Source organism: Salmo salar, chromosome ssa16 (genome assembly GCF_905237065.1).
Source record: "Salmo salar chromosome ssa16, Ssal_v3.1, whole genome shotgun sequence".
NCBI classification, from domain to species: Eukaryota; Metazoa; Chordata; class Actinopteri; order Salmoniformes; family Salmonidae; genus Salmo; species Salmo salar.
Genome location: NC_059457.1, coordinates 45,994,857 through 46,017,070, shown reverse-complemented (window position 1 = coordinate 46,017,070; position 22,214 = coordinate 45,994,857). Strand labels below are relative to the sequence as shown.

General features: G+C 43.7%; 1 protein-coding gene across 1 annotated transcript in view; it reads left to right on the top strand.

Moving 5' to 3' along the window:
* The first annotated feature begins 633 nt into the window (after positions 1–633).
* The window catches only part of LOC106574053 (protein FAM163A), a 33,522-nt gene continuing 11,941 nt past the window's right edge, over positions 634–22,214 (top strand). The window contains exon 1 of the mRNA XM_014149582.2: positions 634–1,207. The gene's annotated coding sequence lies outside the window, so the exon portion shown is untranslated. The remainder of the gene's footprint in view (positions 1,208–22,214) is intronic.

Sequence of the window (22,214 nt, the reverse complement as noted above, 5' to 3'; positions counted from 1 at the left end):
TTACAAAACCTGTTTGCTTTGTCATGATGGGGGTATTGTGTGTAGATTGCTGAGGGGGAAAAAATATGTCATACATTTTAGAATAAGGCTGTAACTTAACAAAGTTTGGAAAACGTCTAGGGATCTGAATACTTTCCGATGACACTGTATCGAGGCCTATGTGCTTTGGCTGCATGTTGCTTTCACTTATTACTGTCCAAGGCACCGTTCAATGGTGGGTTGTTCAGGACCTTGGACAGCTTCCCCGCAGTCTCTTAACCACACCACATTCTCCGGTTTCAAGTAAAGAGGGGATAGCTCTGTCAATGTTTGCGGTGGCTTTATTTTTGACTGAGTAGATCAGGCTAATTCGTGCAGGTGATTGACAGAAAATCATTCAAGATAATTCTCTCTTTTTGTAATTAACATTACCGGAATTTCTCAAATACATTGCAAGAACTGCATTTATGCGTTAAAGTGCAATTGTCTTTCAATGCGTAACTGCATTTTGTCTCCAATGGCACCAATACTAGCAGATGTGGTACTATTTCCAGGGACATCATTTCAGCAGAACCTCATGGCCACCAGAGTGGCGCCTCATATTTGCCCCGTGCAATTTGTTACGAGTCCTGTTATTTGCACCTCTAGCTAGGGTCGTTGAAGTGGCCTTGCGCATGCAATCTCTCTCACCAACCTAGCCATTCACTCACCCACTCTTAACTTGTTGGATTGGATATCTGCATTTCCACCTTCTGGATTACTGAGTTTCTTTGCGCAGAGAATATGAGGTTTCCATGAATTAAATTAGCTTTAAGGGCGTGACATTGTTAGTTCCATCATTCTTTCCAAACAATAATTTGATGCGTATCGATTATTTGCTTTTCACAAGTTCGCGTGTGGGTATTTCTTCCATATATTTTTCGTGAGTAAACTAAATTATCGTGACGGTACCTATTTTTCACCGGATGATAGTGGTTATTCCTATACTCTGACCTCTATTGAACAGAGCCTACTATCCATCACCAAGACTGTTGCGTTCTTCCAGAGACACCACACCGTGCAGGCTACTCATCGGATGACAGTCCGCCGCAATCCGTAGCCTATCAAGTGCCCTCTTTTATTTTCGGCAATGCAATAATGTTTTGGGGTGCCTTTAACCGTGGTAAAACTGAAGAGCAATAACCCAAGTTGAGGAAACGAACAATGTAACACCCACAGTGCCCGACAGGTAAGTATAACCCTCGTTTTGTGATGTGGGCTCAATTATCGGACGACGCAAAATAGCCTACAACATTTTGACATATTCTATTCGTTCTGGAAAACCTTAAACATTCACATACTTGGTCAAATAAATCCAGACGTTCCATTCAGTTATGAGCGTATTGTTTATGGACAGATCTGTGGTAGCGTTTGTTTATTGTCTCTAGAATATAATAAAAATGATTCATGCAGCGATGTGGAGAAATGTGACTTTATAGTGTGCCACCTGGCAGGATCAAACATTATAGGCTAATGTGGCTCTCGAGTCTATTTCTGCACGTATTTGAAGGTGAAGTGTACCTGTCATGGGTATCAGTAGTGGTCGATGGACCCGAGGCGATTAAAACCCACTCATTGTAGAATGTAGCTGAGAACAATATGAAACTCAAGGTGCAGGCTGCCATTTCAACCTATACCTCACATTCGACTTAAGTATTACTGTGAACTATGTTATGCTTAAATAACAGCTATGACATGTATTCTCTCCCCCCCAAAAATCCCAAACATTGTTTTGTACTTTGGGGACACAGTGCTGCTTGCATGACTGTCATATTGAAGAGGATATCAGTTACACACACACACACACACACACACACACACACACACACACACACACACACACACACACACACGAAATGAAGTGGTTATGCTGCAGGTCTGGATGTTGAGCCCACTGACCCATGCACACAGAGAGAGGAAAAAGACAACTCAATAAGAAAGGATTGATAAGGTCGCCTGTCCTCTCTCTGACTATCTCGCCATCTCCCCCTTATTCTTTCACCTTCAGCAGAGGCAATGCTGCAATGGACTGATTTCCCATGGGACTCTGCAGTGTTGTCCATATGTGGCTAACAGGATATGAGATCAGAAGATCACAGCTACAACATAGAGAGGATATGCCATGTCATACTGTAGGCTACTTACAGTGCAATCCCAGAGGCTTCTGTTGACGGAGCTGATAGCCCATGTCTTGAGGTTTATTTTCATTTTTTTAACCATCTTTTACGGCACAATGCATCACTGAGCTTTTTCACTAGGTACCAACCAGTGTTTAGAAGTGCAGGCAATAACTTGATACAGTATTTATCCATGTAGAAACTCTGACATTAGAAATGTGGTGAGGCAGTGAGTAATTAGATCTTAATTACGATCATTTTTTGAAATTGAGAATAAGGTTATTGTACTAAATTAAATCACTGCACTACTTTCCTCTCCACCTTCATTACATAAGCATTCCTTGTTCTAAAAGTTCAATATATCTCATGTTGAAATCTCTCTCTGGCATTTTAACTTCTGAGATCCAAGTGATGATTAAGAATACTTATACAACTGGTTGTTATGATCCTGGATGCTGATTGGACGAGCAGCGTTCCAAGCCGTGCTGTATTGGCCGTCACAGACACACCTATGCCTGCTAACAGTTCCATCTGAAAAGTATTACTGCGCCTCCATGAGAATGTCATGTTCATAAAGCTGTCCGAATCATCTCCTGCATTTATCTCAATTTGCCTATTATTTCCCCTTGCTTCCAGTCTAGTATTTAGTTTGGTACAGCAGGGGTTAATATAAGCCTCGCTGTTTGCCTGTCCGACCTCGGAAACAATGTTTCACTTTTGAATTTCGAGTTCTTTAGCACACACAGGAGAAACGTCCGCTATCGCGTCGGACCGAACAACACCATTTACCTGTGACTGTATTCACGATACTGCACTTCCTCTTGTGCCTTATTGCTTACATTCAGCACTTTAAGTGAGGTGAGAGTGCAGTCGGGTTAAAACGTCTCATTTACCAGAGGATGATAGTCAAAGATCTCAGGAGAAGACTTCATTGACCACTAAAGTAGCTACTGTAGCTAGCTGAACTAATCCCCTTCATACATGAAACCAAACGGTAGAACATACTCTATTAGTTGCTCCTCTGGTTTGTAAATGTTATGAACTATTTTCAGCTATATTTTCCCCAAGAAAAGTTACAGAATATATACTTGATATTCCCTTCAGGATTGGTATCTCCCATAGCTCGCCCTAGAGAAGGAAGCACTCTCTCGCCTTTCCTTTTGGTCAACCTTTCGAACCACCTGAGGTTGCCATAGATGTATTCCCTTGGAGAACAGGCGGAGATGAATGCTTTTCAAGGGAGATTGAATACCTCGCCAAAACTACTCCGTGATAAAAAATATATATAATTGCTGGATTGATATTTCAAATATTGAAAAGCCAAGGTTTTATAATTGCAGGATCTGTAACTGTTGTAGTTAGATTTAGACCAAAATGCAGCAGGGAAATGTGCACTCATCTTCTTTATTATATTCAGACAAGCAGGAGAACCAAAACAACTACTCACATGCTGGTAAGGCTATACACAGAACAATCTCCCACAAAGTACTCAACAAACACATACCTATATATAGGACTCTCAATCAGAGGCAACTAGAAAACACCTGCCTCCAATTGAGAGTCCAACCCCAATTAACAAAACATAGAAATACAAAAGACTAGACAGAACATAGAAATACACTAACATAGAACAGTGCCCAAAAACCCCCGGAATACATAAATCAAATACCCTACTAAACAAACCACCACCCCGAACCACATAAAACAAATACCCTCTGCCACATCCTGACCAAACTACAATAACAAATAACCCCTATTACTGGTCAGGACGTGACAGGATCCTGGTGTTTCCAAGTGCAAAGTTAGAGATGGATCTATCAAAAGATGAATGTCATTAACTAACAATGAGTGCGAGACCTCCCGGGCTGAGTAGGAGCATTCAAAGCCCAAAGACCATGATGAAACCACAGGGTTTCTTCATCAGTTTTAATGTAATTGGACAAAGAGTAACAATCCACTGTATTAGCTGGACGGCTGCTTGAAGGCCAGAGGCGAACGAAAATAGAGTATAATTGGAGATCAGTTCTGCTCTGTCTATCCAAACATCCAAACATTGACACGACATGCAAAGCGCACTTAAGATTTGCACCCGTCTCTATAAGATGTAAAGCATATAGAATATTTAACGATCAATCAAACATGGATGTTGTAGTTCTTCCGCATTCGGGGTAAGGATGTAGATTTTATCCGTGTGAAACGACTTTGTGGGTTTTTCTTTTTATGTTTGCACAGCAGCTTTTCGGGTTGGTGAAAGCACCATGCTGCTCTGCCGAGTGCTCAGGGAGATCTGCAGTATGAGTAGAGCAGCAGAGCATTGAAACACTGCCAAGGTGAATGAAGACTGTGAGGCCAGAGTTGGAGGCAGAGCTGGGGGCAGATCCCTGGCACAGCACCTCACCAGGACCTGCCTCGCTCTTGGAACACTACTACTGTACTTGGGAATTGTTATTTTCTGCTAAAATCCCTCTTGCAGGGAGTTTTTCTAGGGTGACTCATCAGCTACACTCTCTGGTGTTGTTGCTGTTGTTACTCCAGAACAAGGAAACCTTCTCAGAAACACAGTTCAGTTGTCCTTAGCTGATGTCAAACGTGCAACCCGCTGCTTTCCTCATAGCTGGTGTGTTCTGAGAATTTGACTGCAGAATAGCTGCCATGTGTTCACCCAGGTAGGTGCTTGGCTATACATTGGTAGGAGAAGAGTAGGGGTGAGTTACCCTAGTGTTGTTAAAAGTGATTTGAGAAAGCCTCGTAAAGAGCTGTGTCAATGCAATCCCCCGAATGATCCATCTGTACCAACTGTCCAGACATTTAGTATGGTTGTAATGTACTAACTTTTATTTAACCTTTATTTTAACAGGGAGTCATACTGAGACCAAGGTCTCTTTCACAGATGAGCCCTGCATTTACATCAATATACACTATACACATCAATATACACTATACACATCAGTATACACTATACACATCAGTATACACTATACACATCAGTATACACTATACACATCAATATACACATCAATATACACTATACACATCAGTATACACTATACACATCAGTATACACTATACACATCAGTATACACTATACACATCAGTATACACTATACATATCAATATACACTATACACATCAATATACACTATACACATCAGTATACACTATACACATCAGTATACACTATACACATCAGTATACACTATACACACCAGTATACACTATACACACCAGTATACACTATACACATCAGCATACAATATACACACCAGTATACACTATACACATCAGTATACACTATACACATCAGCATACAATATACACATCAGTATACACTATACACATCAGTATACACATCGATATACACTATACACATCAATATACACTATACACATTAGTATACACTATACACATCAATATACACTATACACATTAGTATACACTATACACATCAATATACACTATACACATCAGTATACACTATACACATCAGTATACACATCAATATACACTATACACATCAATATACACTATACACATTAGTATACACTATACACATCAATATACACTATACACATCAGTATACACTATACACATCAGTATACACATCAATATACACTATACACATCAATATACACTATACACATCAATATACACTATACACATCAATATACACTATACACATCAGTATACACTATACACATCAGTATACACGTCAATACACGAAAAGCAAAACACAGTCATAGAAATCAAACACATTCTTCAGTAAAAAGGTACTAAACCAGCCTTTTGAAATGCCCTACAGCAGGGCTTCCCAAACTCGGTCCTGGCCCCGAATTCACGATGAATAATATCTGTTCATTTTAGCAAAACCAGCAACATGCTAGCTAAGTCGTAGTTCACTCGTACTGCTGTTTACACAGTCAAGCTTCAAGTGCATGCCGATTTAGCTAGGCGCTGATTTAGCTAACTAAAGTACTTTGTGTGGAGAACATTTCTGCCAACCAGGGTGTGCCCTATAAGCATTCCCATCTCATGGAGGCTCTTTGAGTTAAACCCTTGAACCAGTTCTCCTCTGGGGGCTCTTTGAGTTAAACCCTTGAACCAGTTCTCCTCTGGGGGCTCTTTGAGTTAAACCCTTGAACCAGTTCTCCTCTGGGGGCTCTTTGAGTTAAACCCTTGAACCAGTTCTTCTCTGGGGGCTCTTTGAGTTAAACCCTTGAACCAGTTCTTCTCTGGGGGCTCTTTGAGTTAAACCTGCAGACCAGTTCTCCACTGGGGGCTCTTTGAGTTTAACCCGCAGACCAGTTCTCCTCTGGGGGCTCTTTGAGTTAAACCCACAGACCAGTTCTCCACTGGGGGCTCTTTGAGTTTAACCCGCAGACCAGTTCTCCTCTGGGGGCTCTTTGAGTTAAACCCACAGACCAGTTCTCCTCTGGGGGCTCTTTGAGTAACCAAATGTGAATGAGGATGCTCTCAGGCGTGTGCTGAATAAGGTCTGAGCGCTGCTGTACTGCCTAGGCTGGGCTAGGCCAAACACCCGCAGCTGTTTGCTCGGCCAGTCGGCTGTCCTTGGGGTGAGACAGACAGACAGACAGACAGACAGACAGACAGACAGACAGACAGACAGACAGACAGACAGACAGACAGACAGACAGACAGACAGACAGACAGACAGACAGACAGACAGACAGACAGACAGACAGACAGACAGACAGACAGACAGACCAGACGTGTGGGCTGAGCAGAAAAAAGTCAAAGCCTGCAGGCCAGAGAACTACAGAGGAGCCCTACTAGGAAATCAGTTGAAACCATTATATTATGGTTGTCATCATTACCATAACATGGTCTGAGAATACCAACAGAATATTTCCATTGACTATTACAGTGACAATAGAATCCATTTGAATACCAGTAGACCCCCAGAAAACATGTAACGGCATAGTATGACCTGAATATCTGATGGTCTTGACATTGACTTAAGAGTTTTGAAGAATGTTAAAAGAAGAGGTAGAGTCTTGAAGAGAGTGTTGAAGAGGAAGTCTTGAAGAGAGTGTTGAAGAGGTAGAGTCTTGAAGAGAGTGTTGAAGAGGTAGAGTCTTGAAGAGAGTGTTGAAGAGGAAGTCTTGAAGAGAGTGTTGAAGAGGTAGAGTCTTGAAGAGAGTGTTGAAGAGGTAGTCTTGAAGAGAGTGTTGAAGAGGTAGTCTTGAAGAGAGTGTTGAAGAGGTAGAGTCTGAAGAGAGTGTTGAAGAGGTAGAGTCTTGAAGAGAGTGTTGAAAAGGTAGTCTTGAAGAGAGTGTTGAAGAGGTAGAGTTTGAAGAGAGTGTTGGAGCGGTAGAGTTTGAAGAGAGTGTTGGAGCGGTAGAGTCTTGAAGAGAGTGTTGAAGAGGTAGAGTTTGAAGAGAGTGTTGAAGAGGTAGAGTCTTGAAGAGAGTGTTGAAGAGGTAGAGTCTTGAAGAGAGTGTTGAAGAGGTAGAGTCTTGAAGAGAGTGTTGAAGAGGTAGAGTCTTGAAGAGAGTGTTGAAAAGGTAGAGTCTTGAAGAGAGTGTTGAAGAGGTAGAGTCTTGAAGAGAGTGTTGAAGAGGTAGTCTTGAAGAGAGTGTTGAAGAGGATGTCTTGAAGAGAGTGTTGAAGAGGTAGAGTCTTGAAGAGAGTGTTGAAGAGGTAGAGTCTTGAAGAGAGTGTTGAAGAGGTAGAGTCTTGAAGAGAGTGTTGAAGAGGTAGAGTCTGAAGAGAGTGTTGAAGAGGTAGAGTCTTGAAGAGAGTGTTGAAGAGGTAGAGTCTTGAAGAGAGTGTTGAAGAGGTAGAGTCTTGAAGAGAGTGTTGAAGAGGTAGAGTCTTGAAGAGAGTGTTGAAGAGGTAGAGTCTTGAAGAGAGTGTTGAAGAGGTAGTCTTGAAGAGAGTGTTGAAGAGGTAGTCTTGAAGAGAGTGTTGAAAAGGTAGAGTCTGAAGAGAGTGTTGAAGAGGTAGAGTCTTGAAGAGAGTGTTGAAGAGGTAGTCTTGAAGAGAGTGTTGAAGAGGTAGAGTCTTGAAGAGAGTGTTGGAGCGGTAGAGTTTGAAGAGAGTGTTGGAGCGGTAGAGTCTTGAAGAGAGTGTTGAAGAGGTAGAGTTTGAAGAGAGTGTTGAAGAGGTAGAGTCTTGAAGAGAGTGTTGAAGAGGTAGAGTATTGAAGAGAGTGTTGAAGAGGTAGAGTCTTGAAGAGAGTGTTGAAGAGGTAGAGTCTTGAAGAGAGTGTTGAAGAGGTAGAGTCTTGAAGAGAGTGTTGAAAAGGTAGAGTCTTGAAGAGAGTGTTGAAGAGGTAGAGTCTTGAAGAGAGTGTTGAAGAGGTAGTCTTGAAGAGAGTGTTGAAGAGGATGTCTTGAAGAGAGTGTTGAAGAGGTAGAGTCTTGAAGAGAGTGTTGAAGAGGTAGAGTCTTGAAGAGAGTGTTGAAGAGGTAGAGTCTTGAAGAGAGTGTTGAAGAGGTAGAGTCTGAAGAGAGTGTTGAAGAGGTAGAGTCTTGAAGAGAGTGTTGAAGAGGTAGAGTCTTGAAGAGAGTGTTGAAGAGGTAGAGTCTTGAAGAGAGTGTTGAAGAGGTAGAGTCTTGAAGAGAGTGTTGAAGAGGTAGAGTCTTGAAGAGAGTGTTGAAGAGGTAGTCTTGAAGAGAGTGTTGAAGAGGTAGTCTTGAAGAGAGTGTTGAAAAGGTAGAGTCTGAAGAGAGTGTTGAAGAGGTAGAGTCTTGAAGAGAGTGTTGAAGAGGTAGTCTTGAAGAGAGTGTTGAAGAGGTAGAGTCTTGAAGAGAGTGTTGGAGCGGTAGAGTTTGAAGAGAGTGTTGGAGCGGTAGAGTCTTGAAGAGAGTGTTGAAGAGGTAGAGTTTGAAGAGAGTGTTGAAGAGGTAGAGTCTTGAAGAGAGTGTTGAAGAGGTAGAGTATTGAAGAGAGTGTTGAAGAGGTAGAGTCTTGAAGAGAGTGTTGAAGAGGTAGAGTCTTGAAGAGAGTGTTGAAAAGGTAGAGTCTTGAAGAGAGTGTTGAAGAGGTAGAGTCTTGAAGAGAGTGTTGAAGAGGTAGTCTTGAAGAGAGTGTTGAAGAGGATGTCTTGAAGAGAGTGTTGAAGAGGGAGAGTCTTGAAGAGAGTGTTGAAGAGGTAGAGTCTTGAAGAGAGTGTTGAAGAGGTAGAGTCTTGAAGAGAGTGTTGAAGAGGTAGAGTCTTGAAGAGAGTGTTGAAGAGGTAGAGTCTGAAGAGAGTGTTGAAGAGGTAGAGTCTTGAAGAGAGTGTTGAAGAGGTAGAGTCTTGAAGAGAGTGTTGAAGAGGTAGAGTCTTGAAGAGAGTGTTGAAGAGGTAGTCTTGAAGAGAGTGTTGAAGAGGTAGTCTTGAAGAGAGTGTTGAAGAGGTAGAGTCTTGAAGAGAGTGTTGAAGAGGAAGAGTCTTGAAGAGAGTGTTGAAAAAGAAGTGAGTAGTGTGTGTGAGGATGTGGAGCTAAACGGAACAGAGAGCATAGACCAAAACATTCTGAGTGACCCCACACTACAGTTTTCCTTCTATCTGCAATCGATTGAATCCAATCCAGAGTCTGTGAAGAGCTGAACAGTGGAGAGCTGAGCAGAGCAGGAGTGAACAGAGCTGGAACAGATATGACCAGAAATCTGTACAGATTATGGGGGGGGGGGGGCAAAAGTAGAACTCAGGAGGAGCAGGCTAGCATACAGCAGGCAGGGGTCAAGATTAGAGCCCAACTAAACTGAATGGAGTGTAGTAGAGTATAGAATAGCTTTACAGCGAGGTGTAGAGCGTTCATTCATCTGTCTGGAGTGCCCTGTCGGCACATACAGCCTCAGCTGGAGATGGAAATGGTCGGGGAGCGGGATGGAGATGGAGACGGACTCTCTCTCTTTCTCCACACACTGAGGAACCCTGGGATGGTGGAGGACCATCTATAATACATCCCAGTAATCTATAAAGGAAAGTCATCATTGATCCAATGCTTTTATCAAGGGTGGAGGGAAAATAGTGAATTCCATGCTGCACCTAAATGACCAGGAGAAAATCAAGTAATTGAAGCAAAATGTTACATTTTGGCCAATGGCTATCCATAACTGTCTGTCCTTTGCCCCTCTACCTTTCTTTGTGGTTAGCTGTCCATAACCAAATGTTGCTTGGCTCTGTTAATGTATCAGATGGGGTTTTGCAAGTCCTGTCTTTAAACAGAAATAACCAGAAGCAACCTATACAGCTTCCAGGGCTGCCGCCTGTGTACTGGTGGTAAAATGGAATCCCTGGTTTACTGTAGATGGCTTCCCTTCAGGCAAATACATATTTGATTGAGTTGTCAACAAACATTAAACCAAACCTTATCTGGGTTAAAATGAGAAAGATTACGATTTTGTTCAAAAAGTAAGTTGTTATAACAAGGAAACAATGTTCTTCTGCCAGGTAGGCTCATTATAAGAGAACATAAAATATGAGTCTGCTCTTCCACATGCAATAGAATCAACCCTTCTTAATTTAGTCTGAGGCTCTCTCCCTCTCTGTTCTCTATCCAGCCAAACATACTGTAACACAAACAAGTTAGAGCCTACTGTAGCTCTGGATAACAGAATGACACAAATTACATTAACTCTGTGACCATGAATCCCATTTGGGTTGTGCTTTTTGTGCAAGATAGCAAGCCCAGGCATCCCATACAGTGGCAAGGCTTCCACAATATAATGTGCTCCCTGATAGCAAGCCCAGGCACCCCATACAGCGGCAAGGCTTGGAGGCTTCCACAATATAATGTGCTCCCTGATAGCAAGCCCAGGCATCCCATACAGTGGCAAGGCTTCCACAATATAATGTGTTCCCTGATAGCAAGCCCAGGCACCCCATACAGCGGTAAGGCTTGGAGGCTTCCACAATATAATGTGCTCCCTGTGCCCACTTTGAGATTTAGGGGGATGCCACATGGGTAAGTGGATTTTAGTTTGGCTCTGAAAAATGAAGCTGTTAGTAACATGCTCCAGTCAGCTGTTTGAAGTAAAATTGGAACAACCAAGGTCTATAGGAAGATGTGATCTCTGTTGATTAGAATGGATTTGTAATTAAGACATTATAACCCAGAGATGGAGGCCAAGGTTTCTTTGATTGTGTCATCCCACTAATGGTTGAACATCGATTGAAGAATAGTATGCAGAGAATTAAGTAGGTCCATGGTTATTACAGTTCTAAAGGTTTTACATTCATTCTACGTTTTAGTAGCGTCAGCTGCTTTGGATTGGATGACTGGTACATTCTTAGAAAAAAGTATTCCAAAAGGGTTCTGTGGCTGTCCCCATTGGAGAACACTTTTTGATTCCAGGTAGAACTCTTTTTGGTTACATGTAGGTTCTAGAGAGAGCGAGAGAGACAGACAGACGGACACAGCGTTGTTGTGTGTCTGTGTGTGTGTGTGTGTGTGTGTGTGTGTGTGTGTGTGTGTGTGTGTGTGTGTGTGTGTGTGTGTGTGTGTGTGTGTGTGTGTGTGAGAGAGAAAGGGGTAGTGTGTGTGTGTGTGTGTGTGTGTGTGTGTGTGTGTGTGTGTGAGGGAGAGAGAGAGAGAGAGAGAGAAAGAGCACTACAGCATAATTGAGTATCAGCTCACAGATGCCCTTCTCCCTAGAGGCCTGAAGGAAGGTAGGGCTCCAATCACTGGTGTGGCAGTCAGACACATGTAATTCCTAGGAGATGAATGCTGTACCCTCCTCGTCACTCTGTCACCACACACCATACTGATGACATAGTGGCGGCCAGATTATAGCACAGATGTGCTCAGTGCTTGTGGTTTAGCTACACTGTTCTTACCGGGGGTATCATTTGAATTTCCATGCATTTGGACGATAAAGTATTGTATGTACCGCATAGATGGCTAGAGAAAACACTGGTTGGCTGGGCAGTTTAGTTTAGGACTGTCTCGATCAATCATCTGTAAAAATGCCCAAGGTTCTCTTCTTCTCATACTCTCATGTAGAGAAGGATAGACATGCCTTATGGATATATGGATATGTGCTCAAGCAGCAGAGGCAGAGAGGGGTAGTTCCTGTCGCAGAATGACCAAATCGCCCTCAAGCAGCAGAGGCAGAGAGGGGTAGTTCCTGTCGCAGAATGACCAAATCGCCCTCAAGCAGCAGAGGCAGAGAGGGGTAGTTCCTGTCGCAGAATGACCAAATCCCCCTCAAGCAGCAGAGGCAGAGAGGGGTAGTTCCTGTCGCAGAATGACCAAATCCCCATCTAGTGACCTCATGGGTGGAATGTTATTAACATTCTCATGATTGTATAATTAATAAACATAATTTTTTTTTAAACCTCAGAAAATCTGATGTTTCTATGTCAAACGGTTTTGTTATATTTCAGTGATGTACACTGAACAAAAATATAAACGCAACATGTAAAGTGTTGGTCCCATGTTTCATGAGCTGAAATAAAAGATCCCAGAAATTTTCCATATGCACAAAAAGCTTATTTCTCTCAAATGTTGTGCACATATTTGTTTACATCCCTGTTAATGAGCATTTCTCCTTGACCAAGATAATCCATCCACCTGATGGGTGTGGCATTTCAAGAAGCTCATTAAACAGCATGATCATTACACAGGTGGACCTTGTGCTGGGGACAGTAAAACGGCCACTGTAAAATGTGAAGTTTTGTTGCACATTACAATGCCACAGATGTCTCAAGTTTTGAGGGAGCGTACAATTGGCATGCTGACAGCAGGAATGTCCACCAGAGCTGTTGCCAGAGAATTGAATGTTCCTTTCTCTACCATAAGCCACCTCCAACGTTGTTTTAGAGAATTTGGCTGTATATCCAACTGGCCTCACAACCACAGACCACGTGTATGGCGTCGTGTGGGCAAGTGGTTTGCTGATGTGAACGTTGTGAACAGAGTGCCTCATGGTGGCGGTGGGGCTATGGTATGGGTAGACATAAGCTACGGACAACAAACACAATTTCATTTTGTCGATGGCAATTTGAATGCACAGAGATACCGTGACAAGATCCTGAGGCCCATTGTCGTGCCATTCATCCGCCGCCATCACCTCATGTTTCATCATGACAACATGATCCATGTCGCAAGGATCTGTATACAATTCCTGGAAGCTGAAAATGTCCCAGTTCTTCCAGGGCCTGCATACTCACCAGACATGTCACCCATTGAGCATGTTTGGGATGCTCTGGATTGAAGTGAATGACAGCGTGTTCCAGTTCCCCGACAATATACATCAACTTCGCAGAGCCATTGAAGAGGAGTGGGACAACATTCCACAGGCCACTATCAACAGCCTGATCAACTCTATGCGATGGAGGTGTGTCACACTGCATGAGGCAAATGGTGGTCACACCAGATCCATGCTCCTTCTTTTTTTACATTTTTGACCAACAGATGCATATCAGATTAGGGCCTAATGAATTTATTTCAATTGACTGATTTCTTTCTAACTGTAACTCAGTAAAATCTTTGAAATTGTTGCATGTTGTGTTTATATTTTTCTTTCAGTGTATATAAAGTGTAATATTGGGATGCAAACTCAAAATGGAATACATTTCAACTCTATATCTGACATGGTACCATGTGTGTGAGGTGCATACTGTTGTTTGAATGTTAAGACTACCAAGAAGCACTGTGTGTGACCCTGATGTAGCCCACTGAGGTGAAAGGTTATCCACAGGATAAAGTTAGAACTTTGACCCCTACTCATGGAAACTTTCTGAAAACATCCTAGCTCTACTTTTAGACCATAGTGTCAATGACTAAATCATTGGTAGGAGCCTGCATGGTGAAGTGATACACCTCCAGCTTGCAATGGTTGAAAATACTCTCATATTGCAAGCTGTTGGCTTTGGACACTCATAATATGTGAAAATATATGCCAAGACGGCAACGTTGAATTCCACCTTCAGAAGACGTGACACTGTGTGAGGGGCTGCTGATGACATCCTAGTGAAAAAGGATTTAGTCTATGCCGGTACCCAGTGTATCCGACACATGGGCTCTGCATATGGTAATGTGATTGCATGTGTAATGTGTTGATGTCCAGGACCACGGCACTGTTTGGGGATAATGCTCAGTGACAGTGTAACATCGCTTGGCCTATGTGGATGTGATGTCATGTGTGAATGTGATCTGGAAGTGGTGCTTGGAATACATACCCCTGTCTTGTGACAGGTTTGTGTGTTATGAATGTGATTTTCATTTATAAAATATAGCGCCTTTCACTAGGTCTTCAAGAGCTCTTATCGTTTTATAGGGAAAACTCACTCCATCCACCATCAATGTGTAGGCCTAATACTTTGGCATGAATTGCTGAATGTAAAAAGATGGCTTACTGTGCATCCAAAATGGCACCCTATTCCCTACATAGTGCACTATATAGGAAATAGGGTACAATTTGGGTAACGTCAGTGTCTTATCCAATTAAATGATTCCCTCTCTCTCCTCACTCTCTTCTCTCTCTCTAATCCTTTAATTAATTAACAATGGCATAAAATAAACTGGATCAACTGAAGTGGATAGTTGGCTTGGGAGAGGACAGTTAGTCTCTACTAAATTGCAGTTGTCTCTATTAGTCTGTATTGCAGATGTTCTCTATTAGTCTCTACTGCAGATGGTCTCTATTACTCTGTACTGCAGATGGCCTCTATTAGTCTGTACTGCAGATGGCCTCTATTAGTCTCTACTGCAGATGGCCTCTATTAGTCTCTACTGCAGATGGCTTCTATTAGTCTCTACTGCAGATGGTCTCTATTCATCTGTACTGCAGATGGTCTCTATTCGTCTCTACTGCAGATGGTCTCTATTAGTCTCTACTGCAGATGGTCTCTATTAGTCTCTACTGCAGATGGTCTATATTAGTCTCTACTGCAGATGGTCTATATTAGTCTCTACTGCAGATGGTCTATATTAGTCTCTACTGCAGATGGTCTATATAAGTCTCTACTGCAGATGGTCTATATTAGTCTATACGGCAGATGGTCTGTATTAGTCTATACGGCAGATGGTCTATATTAGTCTATACGGCAGATGGTCTATATTAGTCTATACGGCAGATGGTCTTTATTAGTCTATACGGCAGATGGTCTTTATTAGTCTACTGCAGATGGTCTATATTAGTCTACTGCAGATGGTCTATATTAGTCTACTGCAGATGGTCTATATTAGTCTACTGCAGATGGTCTATATTAGTCTACTGCAGACGGTCTCTTATTCTCTACTGTAGGTGATCTATATTAGTCTCTACTGCAGATGGTCTCTATTAGTCTCTCCTGCAGACGGTCTCTATTAGTCTACTGCAGATGGTCTCTATTAGTCTACTGCAGATGGTCACTATTAGTCTATACTGCAGTTCTATTGCTGTTCCTGTTAATTATAGAATTACATATATACCTTATTTATAGAATCATTGTGGTGTCAACAGTCTAAAGCAATGAATGTCATGTGAAAGACAGTGAAGAACTGGAGGAAAAAGGAGACAGCAAGGGAGTGAGATGGGCTGGATGTAGAAACAACAGGTTAATAGGATGAGAGATGCAGTGAGAAGGGTTGGATGTAGAAACAACAGGTTAATAGGATGAGAGATGCAGTGAGAAGGGCTGGATGTAGAAACAACAGGTTAATAGGATGAGAGATGCAGTGAGAAGGGCTGGATGTAGAAACAACAGGTTAATAGGATGAGAGATGCAGTGAGAAGGGCTGGATGTAGAAACAACAGGTTAATAGGATGAGAGATGCAGTGAGAAGGGCTGGATGTAGAAACAACAGGTTAATAGGATGAGAGATGCAGTGAGAAGGGCTGGATGTAGAAACAACAGGTTAATAGGATGAGAGATGCAGTGAGAAGGGCTGGATGTAGAAACAACAGGTTAATAGGATGAGAGATGCAGTGAGAAGGGCTGGATGAAGAAACAACAGGTTAATAGGATGAGAGATGCAGTGAGAAGGGCTGGATGTAGAAACAACAGGTTAATAGGATGAGAGATGCAGTGAGAAGGGCTGGATGTAGAAACAACAGGTTAATAGGATGAGAGATGCAGTGAGAAGGGCTGGATGTAGAAACAACAGGTTAATAGGATGAGAGATGCAGTGAGAAGGGCTGGATGTAGAAACAACAGGTTAATAGGATGAGAGATGCAGTGAGAAGGGCTGGATGTAGAAACAACAGGTTAATAGGATGAGAGATGCAGTGAGAAAGGCTGGATGTAGAAACAACAGGTTAATAGGATGAGAGATGCAGTGAGAAGGGCTGGATGTAGAAACAACAGGTTAATAGGATGAGAGATGGAGTGAGAAGGGCTGGATGTAGAAACAACAGGTTAATAGGATGAGAGATGCAGTGAGAAGGGCTGGATGTAGAAACAACAGGTTAATAGGATGAGAGATGCAGTGAGAAGGGCTGGATGTAGAAACAACAGGTTAATAGGATGAGAGATGCAGTGAGAAGGGCTGGATGTAGAAACAACAGGTTAATAGGATGAGAGATGCAGTGAGAAGGGCTGGATGTAGAAACAACAGGTTAATAGGATGAGAGATGCAGTGAGAAGGGCTGGATGTAGAAACAACAGGTTAATAGGATGAGAGATGCAGTGAGAAGGGCTGGATGTAGAAACAACAGGTTAATAGGATGAGAGATGCAGTGAGAAAGGCTGGATGTAGAAACAACAGGTTAATAGGATGAGAGATGCAGTGAGAAGGGCTGGATGTAGAAACAACAGGTTAATGGGATGAGAGATGGAGTGAGATTACTAGGAGGATGGAGATGGAGGTGAAGAGGTTGATGAGACGCTAGATTAGAGGAGTGTGTGTGTGTGTGTGTGAACTTGTGTGCATGAGCATGTGTGAGTCAATAATGTGTGTTAGTGTGTGTGTGTATGAACGGCTGTTTTAGGAAGCTAGGCTTGGTCAGGGTCGAGGAAACATCTCCCCAGTGTCATGGCAACAAAAATGTGTGCGCGTCAGCTCATCGATCGGCACACTCATAATGGTGATAGAGGGAGAATGATGAAGGGCTGTGTTGACAGGGACCAACCTACAGTCACACACACATATACAGACGCACACACACACACACACACACACACACACACACACACACACACACACACACACACACACACACACACACACACACACACACACACACACACACACACACACACACACACACACACACACACACACACACACACACACACACACACTGTCTTGTACAGCTAACCTTGTGGGGACACAATTCAGTCCCATTCAAAATCCTATTTTCCCTAACCCCTAACCCTAAACCTAACCCTAACCCTAACTGGTACTCTTAACCTAACCCTAACCTTAACCCTAACCTTAACCCTAACCCTAACCCTAAAACTAACCCTAGCTCCTAATCCTAACCCTAAACCTAATTCTAACCCTCACACTAATTCTAACCTTAACCCTAAACCCCCTAGAAATAGCATTTGACCTTGTGGGGACTAACAAAATGTCCCCAGTTGGTCAAATGTTTGTTTGTTTACTTCTGGTCCCCACACACTGCATCCTCCAGAACCGAATTTCAGAGCCCTTTTCATCTTAGATTGTTGACATAAAATGGCATGAGCATTCTTCGATCTTACGTAATTCTGCAAATCTGAGGACATTTGGAACTGTTTACGTAAAGTCCTTACAATGGGCCCTTCCAGAAAAGTGTCCCCAAATGTACTTGGTCCATTGACAGATAAAGTGCGACTTGGTGCGACAGCCTGTTCGTGTATTGCAGTCTTATCAGTGTTTGGGCTCTTCAGGCTGTGTTAGCCGGTTTGAAGGCTGCGATGGGCCATGGTATTGTTTCTCTAATCTGGGCCCAGCGGTGGTGTGTGCGAGTGGCTCATCCAGCTCTCTCTCTCTCCCTCCCTCTTTCTGTATTATGTGTGTGTTTGTGAGAGAGCGAGAGAGAGAGAGAGAAATTGAGACAACGTTTATGTGTGTGTGTGTGCGCGTTCACATGTGTAGAATCTCTAACAGGAGCCCATGTCCCATGAAATACATGGTGAAATAGCCAGGATTAGATCTCTGCAAATATTGAAATGACATAACAAATGGAAGGGATTGTTCCATACTGATGGAATGGTTCCATACTGTTGGAATGGTTCCATACTGTTGGAATGGTTCCATACTGTTGGGGATGGTTCCATACTGTTGGGGATTGTTCCATACTGATGGAATGGTTCCATACTGACGGAATGGTTCCATACTGATGGAATGGTTCCATACTGAGGGGATGGTTCCATACTGACGGAATGGTTCCATACTGATGGAATGGTTCCATACTGAGGGGATGGTTCCATACTGACGGAATGGTTCCATACTGATGGAATGGTTCCATACTGAGGGGATGGTTCCATACTGTTGGGGATGGTTCCATACTGAGGGGATGGTTCCATACTGTTGGAATGGTTCCATACTGATGGAATGGTTCCATACTGAGGGGATGGTTCCATACTGTTGGGGATGGTTCCATACTGATGGAATGGTTCCATACTGAGGGGATGGTTCCATACTGTTGGAATGGTTCCATACTGTTGGGGATGGTTCCATACTGACGGAATGGTTCCATACTGACGGAATGGTTCCATACTGACGGAATGGTTCCATACTGTTGGGGATGGTTCCATACTGTTGGGGATGGTTCCATACTGACGGAATGGTTCCATACTGACGGAATGGTTCCATACTGACGGAATGGTTCCATACTGACGGAATGGTTCCATACTGACGGGATGGTTCCATACTGTTGGGGATGGTTCCATACTGTTGGGGATGGTTCCATACTGACGGAATGGTTCCATACTGACGGAATGGTTCCATACTGACGGGATGGTTCCATACTGACGGGATGGTTCCATACTGACGGGATGGTTCCATACTGACGGAATGGTTCCATACTGAGGGGATGGTTCCATACTGATGGGATGGTTCCATACTGATGCGATGGTTCCATACTGATGGGATGGTTCCATACTGATGGGATGGTTCCATACTGATGGGATGGTTCCATACTGACGGGATGGTTCCATACTGACGGAATGGTTCCATACTGATGGGATGGTTCCATACTGATGGGATGGTTCCATACTGATGGGATGGTTCCATACTGATGGGATGGTTCCATACTGTTGGGGATGGTTCCATACTGACGGAATGGTTCCATACTGATGGAATGGTTCCTTACTGAGGGGATGGTTCCATACTGTTGGGGATGGTTCCATACTGTTGGGGATGGTTCCATACTGATGGAATGGTTCCATACTGATGGGATGGTTCCATACTGATGGGATGGTTCCATACTGATGGAATGGTTCCATACTGAGGGGATGGTTCCATACTGTTGGGGATGGTTCCATACTGTTGGGGATGGTTCCATACTGTTGGGGATGGTTCCATACTGACGGAATGGTTCCATACTGACGGAATGGTTCCATACTGACGGAATGGTTCCATACTGACGGGATGGTTCCATACTGACGGGATGGTTCCATACTGACGGGATGGTTCCATACTGACGGAATGGTTCCATACTGAGGGGATGGTTCCATACTGATGGGATGGTTCCATACTGATGCGATGGTTCCATACTGATGGGATGGTTCCATACTGATGGGCTGGTTCCATACTGATGGGATGGTTCCATACTGATGGGATGGTTCCATACTGACGGAATGGTTCCATACTGAGGGGATGGTTCCATACTGATGGGATGGTTCCATACTGATGCGATGGTTCCATACTGATGGGATGGTTCCATACTGTTGGGGATGGTTCCATACTGTTGGGGATGGTTCCATACTGACGGAATGGTTCCATACTGACGGAATGGTTCCATACTGACGGAATGGTTCCATACTGACGGGATGGTTCCATACTGACGGGATGGTTCCATACTGACGGGATGGTTCCATACTGACGGAATGGTTCCATACTGAGGGGATGGTTCCATACTGATGGGATGGTTCCATACTGATGCGATGGTTCCATACTGATGGGATGGTTCCATACTGATGGGATGGTTCCATACTGATGGGATGGTTCCATACTGATGGGATGGTTCCATACTGACGGAATGGTTCCATACTGAGGGGATGGTTCCATACTGATGGGATGGTTCCATACTGAGGGGATGGTTCCATACTGTTGGAATGGTTCCATACTGTTGGGGATGGTTCCATACTGACGGAATGGTTGCATACTGACGGAATGGTTCCATACTGATGGAATGGTTCCATACTGTTGGGGATGGTTCCATACTGTTGGGGATGGTTCCATACTGACGGAATGGTTCCATACTGACGGAATGGTTCCATACTGACGGAATGGTTCCATACTGACGGAATGGTTCCATACTGACGGGATGGTTCCATACTGTTGGGGATGGTTCCATACTGTTGGGGATGGTTCCATACTGACGGAATGGTTCCATACTGACGGAATGGTTCCATACTGACGGGATGGTTCCATACTGACGGGATGGTTCCATACTGACGGGATGGTTCCATACTGACGGAATGGTTCCATACTGAGGGGATGGTTCCATACTGATGGGATGGTTCCATACTGATGCGATGGTTCCATACTGATGGGATGGTTCCATACTGATGGGATGGTTCCATACTGATGGGATGGTTCCATACTGACGGGATGGTTCCATACTGACGGAATGGTTCCATACTGATGGGATGGTTCCATACTGATGGGATGGTTCCATACTGATGGGATGGTTCCATACTGATGGGATGGTTCCATACTGACGGGATGGTTCCATACTGACGGAATGGTTCCATACTGATGGGATGGTTCCATACTGAGGGGATGGTTCCATACTGATGGGATGGTTCCATACTGAGGGGATGGTTCCATACTGATGGGATGGTTCCATACTGTTGGGGATGGTTCCATACTGACGGAATGGTTCCATACTGATGGAATGGTTCCTTACTGAGGGGATGGTTCCATACTGTTGGGGATGGTTCCATACTGTTGGGGATGGTTCCATACTGATGGAATGGTTCCATACTGATGGGATGGTTCCATACTGATGGGATGGTTCCATACTGATGGAATGGTTCCATACTGAGGGGATGGTTCCATACTGTTGGGGATGGTTCCATACTGTTGGGGATGGTTCCATACTGTTGGGGATGGTTCCATACTGACGGAATGGTTCCATACTGACGGAATGGTTCCATACTGACGGAATGGTTCCATACTGACGGGATGGTTCCATACTGACGGGATGGTTCCATACTGACGGGATGGTTCCATACTGACGGAATGGTTCCATACTGAGGGGATGGTTCCATACTGATGGGATGGTTCCATACTGATGCGATGGTTCCATACTGATGGGATGGTTCCATACTGATGGGATGGTTCCATACTGACGGAATGGTTCCATACTGAGGGGATGGTTCCATACTGATGGGATGGTTCCATACTGATGCGATGGTTCCATACTGATGGGATGGTTCCATACTGTTGGGGATGGTTCCATACTGTTGGGGATGGTTCCATACTGACGGAATGGTTCCATACTGACGGAATGGTTCCATACTGACGGAATGGTTCCATACTGACGGGATGGTTCCATACTGACGGGATGGTTCCATACTGACGGGATGGTTCCATACTGACGGAATGGTTCCATACTGAGGGGATGGTTCCATACTGATGGGATGGTTCCATACTGATGCGATGGTTCCATACTGATGGGATGGTTCCATACTGATGGGATGGTTCCATACTGATGGGATGGTTCCATACTGATGGGATGGTTCCATACTGACGGAATGGTTCCATACTGAGGGGATGGTTCCATACTGATGGGATGGTTCCATACTGATGCGATGGTTCCATACTGATGGGATGGTTCCATACTGATGCGATGGTTCCATACTGATGGAATGGTTCCATACTGATGGGATGGTTCCATACTGACGGGATGGTTCCATACTCACGGGATGGTTCCATACTGATGGGATGGTAAATTGCTTAGTGCTGGGAGATGGTCTGGTGTGTTCTGTGTGTGTCTCCATACCTGTCTCCTTCATCCACACATATTGCGGTTGTGTAGCAATAACCT